The sequence below is a fragment of the Heterodontus francisci genome, chromosome 32, assembly GCF_036365525.1.
Source record: "Heterodontus francisci isolate sHetFra1 chromosome 32, sHetFra1.hap1, whole genome shotgun sequence".
Taxonomy (NCBI): domain Eukaryota; kingdom Metazoa; phylum Chordata; class Chondrichthyes; order Heterodontiformes; family Heterodontidae; genus Heterodontus; species Heterodontus francisci.
Genome location: NC_090402.1, coordinates 57,166,007 through 57,178,380, shown reverse-complemented (window position 1 = coordinate 57,178,380; position 12,374 = coordinate 57,166,007). Strand labels below are relative to the sequence as shown.

Below are 12,374 nucleotides of genomic sequence, written 5' to 3'. Positions count from 1 at the left end.
AAAACTCTGTGAAGCTTGTGAAAGCACCCTCGTACCCGTGTGTGGTTTTGTAGCTACTCTGAGCTGTAAGTCCCTTCTAGATCTGCTCTCCCAACTTAGACTGTAATTGTAATTGACCCAAGTCTTACAATTAAATTAAAGCAAACCCCAGATCTTATAACACAAAATTCCAACGTTGGAGTTGAATCCAAAAATTGTCGGCACGAAATTCTTCTCCAGGTTGGATGCTAATAATGGTTACTGGTCTGTCCATCTGGCGGAAGGCTCACAGGAGTTCACAACATTTCAGACACCATTTGGAAGGTACTGTTTTCAAAGATTGCCTTTTGGATTATCATTCACCAGGGCTTGTTCCAACTGCACATGGACCAAATCACTGGAGAGGTCCTGGGATGCATTTGCATCACCGATGATATGGCCATTTTTGGAGAGACGAAGGAAGAACACGATCTCAATTTACACCTTTGAATAGAGGCAGCACATCATGAAGGCCTTGTCTTCAATAGTCAAAAATGCAAGGTCAATGTGCATCACATTAACTTTTTCAGTTCTATATATTCCAGCGACGGTATTCATCCGGATCCTAGCAAATTGGAGGACATACACTCCATGCCTACCCCACAGAACAGAGAAGATCTACAGCATTGTCTGGGATTGTTTAACTTCCTCAAACTGTACATTCCCAACTTTGCTCAGAAGGCATTGTCTCTCAGGGAGCTATTGAAGAAGGAAGTATGATTCATATGGCAACAGGACCATCAGCACTTGTTTGAGCCGTTAAAAATGTCACTGTCAGAGGAACTATCTTCGCTGGAATATGTAGAACTGAAAAGGTTAATGTGGAAAACTCTGTGAAGCAAATGGAGTTTAATGCGGAAAAGTGTGAGGTGATTCACTTTGGAAGGAGTAACAGGAATGCAGAGTACTGGGCTAATGGGAAGATTCTTGGTAGTGTAGATGAGCAGAGAGATCTTGGTGTCCAGGTACATAAATCCCTGAAAGTTGCCACCCAGGTTAATAGGGCTGTTAAGAAGGCATATGGTGTGTTAGCTTTTATTAGTAGGGGGATCAAATTTCGGAGCCACGAGGTCATGCTGCAGCTGTACAAAACTCTGGTGCGGCCGCACCTGGAGTATTGCGTGCAGTTCTGGTCACCACATTATAGGAAGGATGTGGAGGCTTTGGAAAGGGTGCAGAGGAGATTTACTAGGATGTTGCCTGGTATGGAGGGAAGGTCTTACGAGGAAAGGCTGAGGGACTTGAGGTTGTTTTCGTTGGAGAGAAGGAGGAGGAGAGGTGACTTAATAGAGACATAAGATAATCAGAGGGTTAGATAGGGTGGATAGTGAGAGTCTTTTTCCTCGGATGGTGATGGCAAACACGAGGGGACATAGCTTTAAGTTGAGGGGTGATAGATATAGGACAGATGTTAGAGGTAGTTTCTTTACTCAGAGAGTAGTAGGGGCGTGGAACGCCCTGCCTGCAACAGTAGTAGACTCTCCAACTTTAAGGGCATTTAAGTGGTCATTGGATAGACATATGGATGAAAATGGAATAGTGTAGGTCAGATGGTTTCACAGGTCGGCGCAAAATCGAGGGCCGAAGGGCCTGTACTGCGCTGTAATGTTCTAATTCTAATTCCAGTTTTACAACCCGAGAGAAACCACCTTGGAGGTACACTCGTCACACCAGTCACTGCGAGGAGCAGCTTTGACAGAACGAGGTGCGGAGCGGACTTTCAGCTGAGCGGTCAATTTCAGTAAGTTACAAGTTAATCCCCTTTTGTTTCGGAGGACCAGGGGACTGCTGGGTAAGGGAAAACTATTTATTTGGGCAGTTTTAAAATCTTTGTCTTTTTGCGAGGAGCAGCTTTGACAGAACGAGGTGCGGAGCGGACTTTCAGCTGAGCGGTCAATTTCAGTAAGTTACAAGTTAATCCCCTTTTGTTTCGGAGGACCAGGGGACTGCTGGGTAAGGGAAAACTATTTATTTGGGCAGTTTTAAAATCTTTGTCTTTTTGCGAGGAGCAGCTTTGACAGAACGAGGTGCTGAGCGGTCAATTTCAGTAAGTTACAAGTTAATCCCCTTTTGTTTCGGAGGACCAAGGGACTGCTGGGTAAGGGAAAACTATTTATTTGGGCAGTTTTAAAATCTTTGTCTTTTTGCGAGGAGCAGCTTTGACAGAACGAGGTGCAGAGCGGACTTTCAGCTGAGCGGTCAATTTCAGTAAGTTACAAGTTAATCCCCTTTTGTTTCGGAGGACCAAGGGACTGCTGGGTAAGGGAAAACTATTTATTTGGGCAGTTTTAAAATCTTTGTCTTTTTGCGAGGAGCAGCTTTGACAGAACGAGGTGCGGAGCGGACTTTCAGCTGAGCGGTCAATTTCAGTAAGTTACAAGTTAATCCCCTTTTGTTTCGGAGGACCAAGGGACTGCTGGGTAAGGGAAAACTATTTATTTGGGCAGTTTTAAAATCTTTGTCTTTTTGCGAGGAGCAGCTTTGACAGAACGAGGTGCGGAGCGGACTTTCAGCTGAGCGGTCAATTTCAGTAAGTTACAAGTTAATCCCCTTTTGTTTCGGAGGACCAGGGGACTGCTGGGTAAGGGAAAACTATTTATTTGGGCAGTTTTAAAATCTTTGTCTTTTTGCGAGGAGCAGCTTTGACAGAACGAGGTGCGGAGCGGACTTTCAGCTGAGCGGTCAATTTCAGTAAGTTACAAGTTAATCCCCTTTTGTTTCGGAGGACCAGGGGACTGCTGGGTAAGGGAAAACTATTTATTTGGGCAGTTTTAAAATCTTTGTCTTTTTGCGAGGAGCAGCTTTGACAGAACGAGGTGCGGAGCGGACTTTCAGCTGAGCGGTCAATTTCAGTAAGTTACAAGTTAATCCCCTTTTGTTTCGGAGGACCAGGGGACTGCTGGGTAAGGGAAAACTATTTATTTGGGCAGTTTTAAAATCTTTGTCTTTTTGCGAGGAGCAGCTTTGACAGAACGAGGTGCGGAGCGGACTTTCAGCTGAGCGGTCAATTTCAGTAAGTTACAAGTTAATCCCCTTTTGTTTCGGAGGACCAGGGGACTGCTGGGTAAGGGAAAACTATTTATTTGGGCAGTTTTAAAATCTTTGTCTTTTTGCGAGGAGCAGCTTTGACAGAACGAGGTGCGGAGCGGACTTTCAGCTGAGCAGTCAATTTCAGTTAGTTACAAGTTAATCCCCTTTTGTTTCGGAGGACCAGGGGACTGCTGGGTAAGGGAAAACTATTTATTTGGGCAGTTTTAAAATCTTTGTCTTTTTGCGAGGAGCAGCTTTGACAGAACGAGGTGCAGAGCGGACTTTCAGCTGAGCGGTCAATTTCAGTAAGTTACAAGTTAATCCCCTTTTGTTTCGGAGGACCAAGGGACTGCTGGGTAAGGGAAAACTATTTATTTGGGCAGTTTTAAAATCTTTGTCTTTTTGCGAGGAGCAGCTTTGACAGAACGAGGTGCGGAGCGGACTTTCAGCTGAGCGGTCAATTTCAGTAAGTTACAAGTTAATCCCCTTTTGTTTCGGAGGACCAGGGGACTGCTGGGTAAGGGAAAACTATTTATTTGGGCAGTTTTAAAATCTTTGTCTTTTTGCGAGGAGCAGCTTTGACAGAACGAGGTGCGGAGCGGACTTTCAGCTGAGCGGTCAATTTCAGTAAGTTACAAGTTAATCCCCTTTTGTTTCGGAGGACCAGGGGACTGCTGGGTAAGGGAAAACTATTTATTTGGGCAGTTTTAAAATCTTTGTCTTTTTGCGAGGAGCAGCTTTGACAGAACGAGGTGCGGAGCGGACTTTCAGCTGAGCGGTCAATTTCAGTAAGTTACAAGTTAATCCCCTTTTGTTTCGGAGGACCAGGGGACTGCTGGGTAAGGGAAAACTATTTATTTGGGCAGTTTTAAAATCTTTGTCTTTTTGCGAGGAGCAGCTTTGACAGAACGAGGTGCGGAGCGGACTTTCAGCTGAGCGGTCAATTTCAGTAAGTTACAAGTTAATCCCCTTTTGTTTCGGAGGACCAGGGGACTGCTGGGTAAGGGAAAACTATTTATTTGGGCAGTGGCAGTACCCGAGACACTACACGTGTAGTGTCTCCCACCCAACCTCCTCCTCTAACCAAAAAAAAAGGACTCTGGTGTGTTGATAAGGTAAGCTTTTTATTTAAAAAGTTCAGTCCGTCGGATTGCTAAGCGAGCAAGTTTTGACTTTTTTTTTCGTTTGGTTTTTCAGTAGATTTATTGGGAATCTAGAATAGTGGGAATGGAGGTAAAGGCAGTTGTATGTTCCTCCTGCAGAATGTGGGAGGTAGGGGTCGCCAAGAGTGTCCCTGCTGACTGCATCTGCGGGAAGTGCACCCAACTCCAGCTCCTCGCAGACCGCGTTAGGGAACTGGAGCTGGATGAACTTCGGATCATTCGGGAGGCGGAGGGGATTATTGACAGGAGTTATAGGGAGGCAGTCACACCTCAGGTAAAAGAAGTAGGTAGATGGGTTACCGTCAGGGGAAGGAAAGGGAACCAGCAGGCAGTGCAGGGATCCCCTGTGGCCGTTTCCCTCAACAACAGGTATACCGTTTTGGATACTGTTGGGGGGGACGACTTACCAGGGGTAAGCAATGGGGTGCAGGTCTCTGGCACAGAGTCTGTCCCTGTTGCTCAGAAGGGAAAGGGGAAGAGGAGCAGAGCATTAGTCATTGGGGACTCCATAGTTAGGGGAACAGATAGGAGGTTCTGTGGGAACGAGAGAGACTCACGGTTGGTGTGTTGCCTCCCAGGTGCCAGGGTACGTGATGTCTCCGATCGTGTTTTTGGGATCCTTAAGGGGGAGGGGGAGCACCCCCAAGTCGTGGTCCACATAGGCACCAACGACATAGGTAGGAAGAGAGATGGGGATTTAAGGCAGAAATTCAGGGAGCTAGGGTGGAAGCTTAGAGCGAGAACAACCAGAGTTGTTATCTCTGGGATGTTGCCTGTGCCACGTGCTAGCGAAGAGAGGAATAGGGAGAGAGAGGAGTTGAACACGTGGCTGCAGGGATGGTGTAGGAGGGAGGGTTTTGGTTTCCTGGATAATTGGGGCTCTTTCTGGGGTAGGTGGGACCTCTACAAACAGGATGGTCTTCACCTGAACCAGAGGGGTACCAATATCCTGGGGGGGAGATTTGTTAGTGCTCTTCGGGGGGGTTTAAACTAATTCAGCAGGGGAATGGGAACCTAAATTGTAGTTCCAGTGTACAGGCTGTTGAGAGTAGTGAGGTAGGGGATAAGGTTACAGGGACGCAAGAGGGCACTGCCAAGCAAGAACTTGGTTTAAAGTGTGTCTACTTCAACGCCAGGAGCATCCGGAATAAGGTGGGTGAGCTTGCAGCATGGGTTGGTACCTGGGATCCTGATGTTGTGGCCATTTCAGAGACATGGGTAGAGCAGGGGCAGGAATGGATGTTGCAGGTTCCGGGATTTAGATGTTTCAGTAAGAACAGAGAAGAGGGTAAAAGAGGGGGGGGTGTGGCATTGTTAATCAAGGAAAGTATTACAGCGGCAGAAAGGACGTTTGAGGACTCGTCTACTGAGGTAGTATGGGCCGAGGTTCGAAACAGGAGAGGAGAGGTCACCCTGTTGGGAGTTTTCTATAGACCTCCGAATAGTTCCAGAGATGTAGAGGAAAGGATAGCGAAGATGATTCTCGACAGGAGCGAGAGTAACAGGGTAGTGGTTATGGGGGACTTTAACTTTCCAAATATTGACTGGAAATACTATAGTTCGAGTACTTTAGATGGGTCAGTTTTTGTCCAGTGTGTGCAGGAGGGTTTTCTGACACAGTATGTGGACAGGCCAACCAGGGGCGATGCCACATTGGATTTGGTACTGGGTAATGAACCCGGCCAGGTGTTAGATTTAGATGTAGGTGAGCACTTTGGCGATAGTGATCACAATTCGGTTAGGTTTACCTTAGCGATGGGCAGGGACAGGTATATACCGCAGGGCAAGAATTATAGCTGGGGGAAAGGAAATTATGACGCGATTAGGCAAGATTTAGGATGTGTAGGATGGGGAAGGAAACTGCAGGGGATGGGCACAAACGAAATGTGGAGCTTATTCAAGGAGCAGCTAATGCGTGTCCTTGATAAGTATGTACCTGTCAGGCAGGGAGGAAGTTGTCGAGCGAGGGAGCCGTGGTTTACTCAAGAAGTTGAAGCGCTTGTCAAGAGGAAGAGGGCGGCTTATGTTAGGATGAGACGTGAAGGCTCAGTTAGGGCGCTTGAGAGTTACAAGCTAGCCAGGAAGGATCTAAAGGGAGGGCTAAGAAGAGCAAGGAGAGGACACGAGAAGTCATTGGCGGATAGGATCAAAGAAAACCCTAAGGCTTTCTATAGGTATATCAGGAATAAACGAATGATAAGAGTTAGAACAGGGCCAATCAAGGATAGTAGTGGGAAGTTGTGTGCGGAATCAGAGGAGATAGGGGAAGCGTTAAATGAATATTTTTCGTCAGTATTTACAGTAGAAAAAGAAAATGTTGCCGAGGAGATTACTGAGATACAGCCTACTAGGCTAGATGGGATTGAGATTCACAAGGAGGAGGTGTTAGCAATTTTGGAAAGAGTGAAAATAGATATGTCCCCTGGGCCAGATGGGATTTATCCTAGGATTCTCTGGGAAGCCAGGGAGGAGATTGCAGAGCCGTTGTTGTTGATCTTTATGTCGTCATTGTCGACAGGAGTAGTGCCGGAGGATTGGAGGATAGCAAATGTTGTCCCCTTGTTCAAGAAGGGGAGTAGAGACAGCCCTGGTAATTATAGACCTGTGAGCCTTACTTCGGTTATGGGTAAAATGTTGGAAAAGGTTATAAGAGACAGGATTTATAATCATCTTGAAAAGAATAAGTTCATTTGCGATAGTCAGCACGGTTTTGTGAAAGGTAGGTCGTGCCTCACAAACCTTATTGAGTTTTTCGAGAAGGTGACCAAACAGGTGGATGAGGGTAAAGCCGTGGATGTGGTGTATATGGATTTCAGTAAGGCGTTTGATAAGGTTCCCCACGGTAGGCTATTGCAGAAAATACGGAAGTATGGGGTTGAAGGTGATTTAGAGCTTTGGATCAGAAATTGGCTAGCTGAAAGAAGACAGAGGGTGGTGGTTGATGGCAAATGTTCATCCTGGAGTTTAGTTACTAGTGGTGTACCGCAAGGTTCTGTTTTGGGGCCACTGCTGTTTGTCATTTTTATAAATGACCTGGATGAGGGTGTAGAAGGGTGGGTTAGTAAATTTGCGGATGACACGAAGGTCGGTGGAGTTGTGGATAGTGTCGAAGGGTGTTGTAGGGTACAGAGGGACATAGATAGGCTGCAGAGCTGGGCTGAGAGATGGCAAATGGAGTTTAATGCGGAGAAGTGTGAGGTGATTCACTTTGGAAGGAGTAACAGCAATGCAGAGTACTGGGCTAATGGGAAGATTCTTGGTAGTGTAGATGAGCAGAGAGATCTTGGTATCCAGGTACATAAATCCCTGAAAGTTGCTACCCAGGTTAATAGGGCTGTTAAGAAGGCATATGGTGTGTTAGCTTTTATTAGTAGGGGGATCGAGTTTCGGAGCCACGAGGTCATGATGCAGCTGTACAAAACTCTGGTGAGGCCGCACCTTGAGTATTGTGTGCAGTTCTGGTCACCGCATTATAGGAAGGATGTGGAAGCTTTGGAAAGGGTGCAGAGGAGATTTACTAGGATGTTGCCTGTTATGGAAGGAAGGTCTTACGAGGAAAGGCTGAGGGACTTGGGGTTGTTTTCGTTAGAGAGAAGGAGGAGGAGAGGTGACTTAATAGAGACATATAAGATAATCAGAGGGTTAGATAGGGTGGATAGTGAGAGTCTTTTTCCTCGGATGAGGATGGCAAACACGAGGGGACATAGCTTTAAGTTGAGGGGTGAAAGATATAGGACAGATGTCAAAGGTAGTTTCTTTACGCAGAGAGTAGTAGGGGCGTGGAACGCCCTGCCTGCAACAGTAGTAGACTCGCCAACTTTAAGGGCATTTAAGTGGTCATTGGATAGACATATGGATGTAAATGGAATAGTGTAGGTCAGATGATCGGCGCAACATCGAGGGCCGAAGGGCCTGTACTGCGCCGTAATATTCTAAAAAAAAAACAAGGGGCTCAGAGCTTGCAATCTGCAGGATGGGAAACCCACTGCATTCGGATTGAAGAGCTTATCTCCAACGCAAGTGAATGGTTCCAATATAGAGCGGGAGATGCAACTTGGTTACTTTAGACACCTTGAGCAGGTTGCAGAATCCAACCAAGAATGCGGATGTTTCATTGGATCTGCAAGTCACTTCAATAGATACGGTGGTCAAAGATGTGTTACAAGTTGATTCGATGAATTTTGGGCAACACAAATGTCAACAATTGCAAGAAGAAACATCCAAAGACCCAGTATTCCAAGAACTATGGAAAACAATAATCGAAGGTTTGCCTGATGCACTACAAGAAGTCAGGAAACCGTAAGACCATTTTGGGCCTACAGAGATGAATTAGGAGTATCCAGAAGCATTATATTCAAGGGTAGACAGGTTCTAATACCTGAATCACTCCGACCAGACATTCTGACACAATTACACCAGGTTCACATGGGCGTTGAGCACACTAGACGTCTGGCAAGGGAAACCATATACTGGCCAGGGATCATCAGTGATATAGAGAAGACTGTGAGACTGTGCGATGCATGTCAGACACACCAGCCAAGCCAGCACAGGGAACCATTGATACCTCACAAGATTCCATCACACCCGGGGACCAGAATTGCAACAGAACTATTTAGTGTTTGTGGTGACGATTTTCTACTGGTGACAGACTATTTTTCCAAGTTTCTGATGTTTTGATAACTACACAATACGCCAAGTGCAGCCGTTGCCAGTACACTGAGTGCCATTTTCAGTTTGTTTGGGATGCTACAAGAAATTGTTTCCGACAACAGTCCTCAGTACACGGGCAAGCCATGTGTGTGAAGTGGGGCATTGATCACTTAATGTCGTCACCACATTATCCGCCATCAAATGGTCTAGCAGGGCATGTGTTTCATCAGCATAGTGGTGAAAGTCTTTGCTCGAGTCGCTCTAAACAGGCTTCAGAAGCTGGCCGAGCGCATCTACCCTGAGGCATAGTGTGGCTTTCGTGCAGAGAGATCGACCGTTGACATGCTGTTCTCCCTTCGTCAGATACAGGAGAAATGCCGCGAACAACAGATGCCCCTCTACATTGCTTTCATTGATCTCACCAAAGCCTTTGACCTCGTCAGCAGACGTGGTCTCTTCAGACTATTAGAAAAGATTGGATGTCCACCAAAGCTACTAAGTATCATCACCGCATTCCATGACAATGTGAAAGGCACAATTCAACATGGTGGCTCCTCATCAGACCCCATTCGTATCCTGAGTGGCGTGAAACAGGGCTGTGTTCTCGCACCCACACTTTTTGGGATTTTCTTCTCCCTGCTGCTTTCACATGCGTTCAAGTCCTCTGAAGAAGGAATTTTACTCCACACAAGATCAGGGGGCAGGTTGTTCAACCTTGCCCGTCTAAGAGCGAAGTCCAAAGTACGGAAAGTCCTCATCAGGGAACTCCTCTTTGCTGACGATGCTGCTTTAACATCTCACACTGAAGAGTGTCTGCAGAGTCTCATCGACAGGTTTGCGGCTGCCTGCAATGAATTTGGCCTAACCATCAGCCTCAAGAAAATGAACATCATGGGGCAGGACATCAGAAATGCTCCATCCATCAATATTGGCGACCACGCTCTGGAAGTGGTTCAAGAGTTCACCTACCTAGGCTCAACTATCACCAGTAACCTGTCTCTAGATGCAGAAATCAACAAGCGCATGGGAAAGGCTTCCACTGCTGTGTCCAGACTGGCCAAGAGAGTGTGGGAAAATAGCGCACTGACACGGAACAACAAGTCCGAGTGTATCAAGCCTGTGTCCTCAGTACCTTGCTCTATGGCAGCGAGGCCTGGACAACGTATGTCAGCCAAGAGCGACGTCTCAATTCATTCCATCTTCGCTGCCTCCGGAGAATACTTGGCATCAGGTGGCAGGACCGCATTTCCAACACAGAGGTCCTCGAGGCAGCCAACATCCCCAGCTTGTACACACTATTGAGTCAGCAGCGCTTGAGATGGCTTGGCCATGTGAGCCGCATGGAAGATGGCAGGATCCCCAAAGACACATTGTACAGCAAGCTCGCCACTGGTATCAGACCCACCGGCCGTCCATGTCTCCGCTTTAAAGACGTCTGCAAATGCGACATGAAGTCCTGTGACATTGATCACAAGTCGTGGGAGTCAGTTGCCAGCGTTCGCCAGAGCTGGTGGGCAGCCATAAAGGCGGGGCTAAAGTGTGGCGAGTCGAAGAGACTTAGCAGTTGGCAGGAAAAAAGACAGAGGCGCAAGGGAAGAGCCAACTGTGTAACAGCCCTGACAAGCAAATTTTTCTGCAGCACCTGTGGAAGAGCCTGTCACTCTTGAATTGGCCTTTATAGCCACTCTAGGCGCTGCTTCACAAACCACTGACCACCTCCAGGCGCTTACCCATTGTCACTCGAGATAAGGAGGCCAAAGAAAGTCCTTGATTATGAAATGCTGGGAAACAAAGCTGGATTTCCATGACGCAGTGTTACATCTAAGGATAATACCATTGAGTGCAAGTTTACCCTCACCTGCTGAGCTCATGTTTGGGAGGCAAGTTCGAACGACTCTTCCAAGCTACCACCTGTCCAAGTTTACAGTTGTATGAGATGAGTTACTGGAAAAACAGGGGAGGATGAAGCATATGCCTGACCGAAATGCAGGTAAACAATTGCCAGGTTTGACCATAGGACAAAAAGTTCAGGTTCTACATCCGACAGAGAGAACCTGGTTTCCAGCTGAAATAGCTCAGGGTTGTTGAGAGCCGAGATCGTATGAAGTGGAAACACCAAATGGAACAACATTAAACAGAAATCGATGCCAACTCAGAGAGATGTCCAATTATGCAACACCCAGCTGTGCTATCGCGAATAGAAGACGTTCAAAGGTGAGAGCTGAACAGAACGCTCTGGAAGATCATGGTGAAGACAACCAACGTGATGTCGTTTTGCAAGAAAGCAACACACCTACAAATCAAGACCACTGTGATAACAGTCAGAGATCTGAAACAAGTTTCACTGCCACCAGATCAGTTTGTATAAGTGAACCAAACCACCTTTACACTTCAGAGCCTTGTAAACCCATAAAGTTCTGAACTCACAATGCATGAAGGTTTTACTGCAAATAGTGTTATCACAACTTGTTTTTATCTGTTTAGTTATTATAAGTGTTTAATCTCAATTTTAGAAAAAGGGGGATGTTGTATTATGTCTTTAAGTGGGTATGTCCATAATCTGTATACATCAGACAGGATATGATGTCGTCTGTCACATGACACAGTAGTTGGAATATGTCAGTTGACCAAGAAAGGTGTACTAGTGAGAACTCTCCAGCATTATGTATGTACTACTGTAATCTTTGAATAAAGAAGTCACAATATAGTTTACCAGTCCGACCTGAGTGATTGGTGAGTTTGTGTTTGAAGGATAAAAGGAAACACAACAACTGAACAATAAGATAATGTGGTCAAGAAGGCATTCGGCATACTTACCTTTATTCGCTGAGGCGTAGACTATTATTGCAGGGGCACTGGTTCAGCCACAGCTGGAGTACTGCATGCAGTTCTGGTCACCGCAGTATAGGAAAGATGTGATTGCATTAGAGTGGGTACAAAGAAGATTCATGAGGATGTCACCTGGTCTGGAGAATTTTAGTTATGAGGAAGGATTGGATAGGTGAGAGCTGTTTTCTTTGGAAGAGAGGAGGCTGAAGGGAGACCTAATTGAAGTGTATAACATTACGAAGGGTCTAGATAGAGTGGATAGGAAGGACCTATTCCCCTTGGTTGAGGGTCTATAACGAGGGGGCATAGATTTAAAGAGGTAGGAGATTTAAAGGGGATTCGAGAGGAAATGTTTTCTCCCAAGGGTGTTGGGATCTGGAACTCACTGACTGGGAGGGTGATAGAGGCAGAAACCCTCATAACATTTAAAAAATACTTGGATATGCGCTTGAAGTGCCCTCACCTACAAGGTTACAGACCAAGAGCTGGAAAATGGGATTAGGCTAGATGGCTTCTTGTCGACCGCAGCCGACATGATGGGCTAAACGGCTTCCTTCCCTGCTGTAAATTTCTATGATTCTATGAAGATTTGAGTCATGCCACGGTCATTTTACACACAGAAATCTGGTTCAAATTAATGGGGCGGCACAGTGGCGCAGTGGTTAGCACCGCAGCCTCACAGCT

General features: G+C 46.3%; 1 protein-coding gene across 1 annotated transcript in view; it reads right to left on the bottom strand.

The window, feature by feature from the left end:
* Positions 1-12,374, bottom strand: part of LOC137347836 (zinc finger protein 850-like) — a 99,269-nt gene that overhangs the window by 18,296 nt on the left and 68,599 nt on the right. The gene's annotated exons all lie outside the window — the stretch shown is intronic.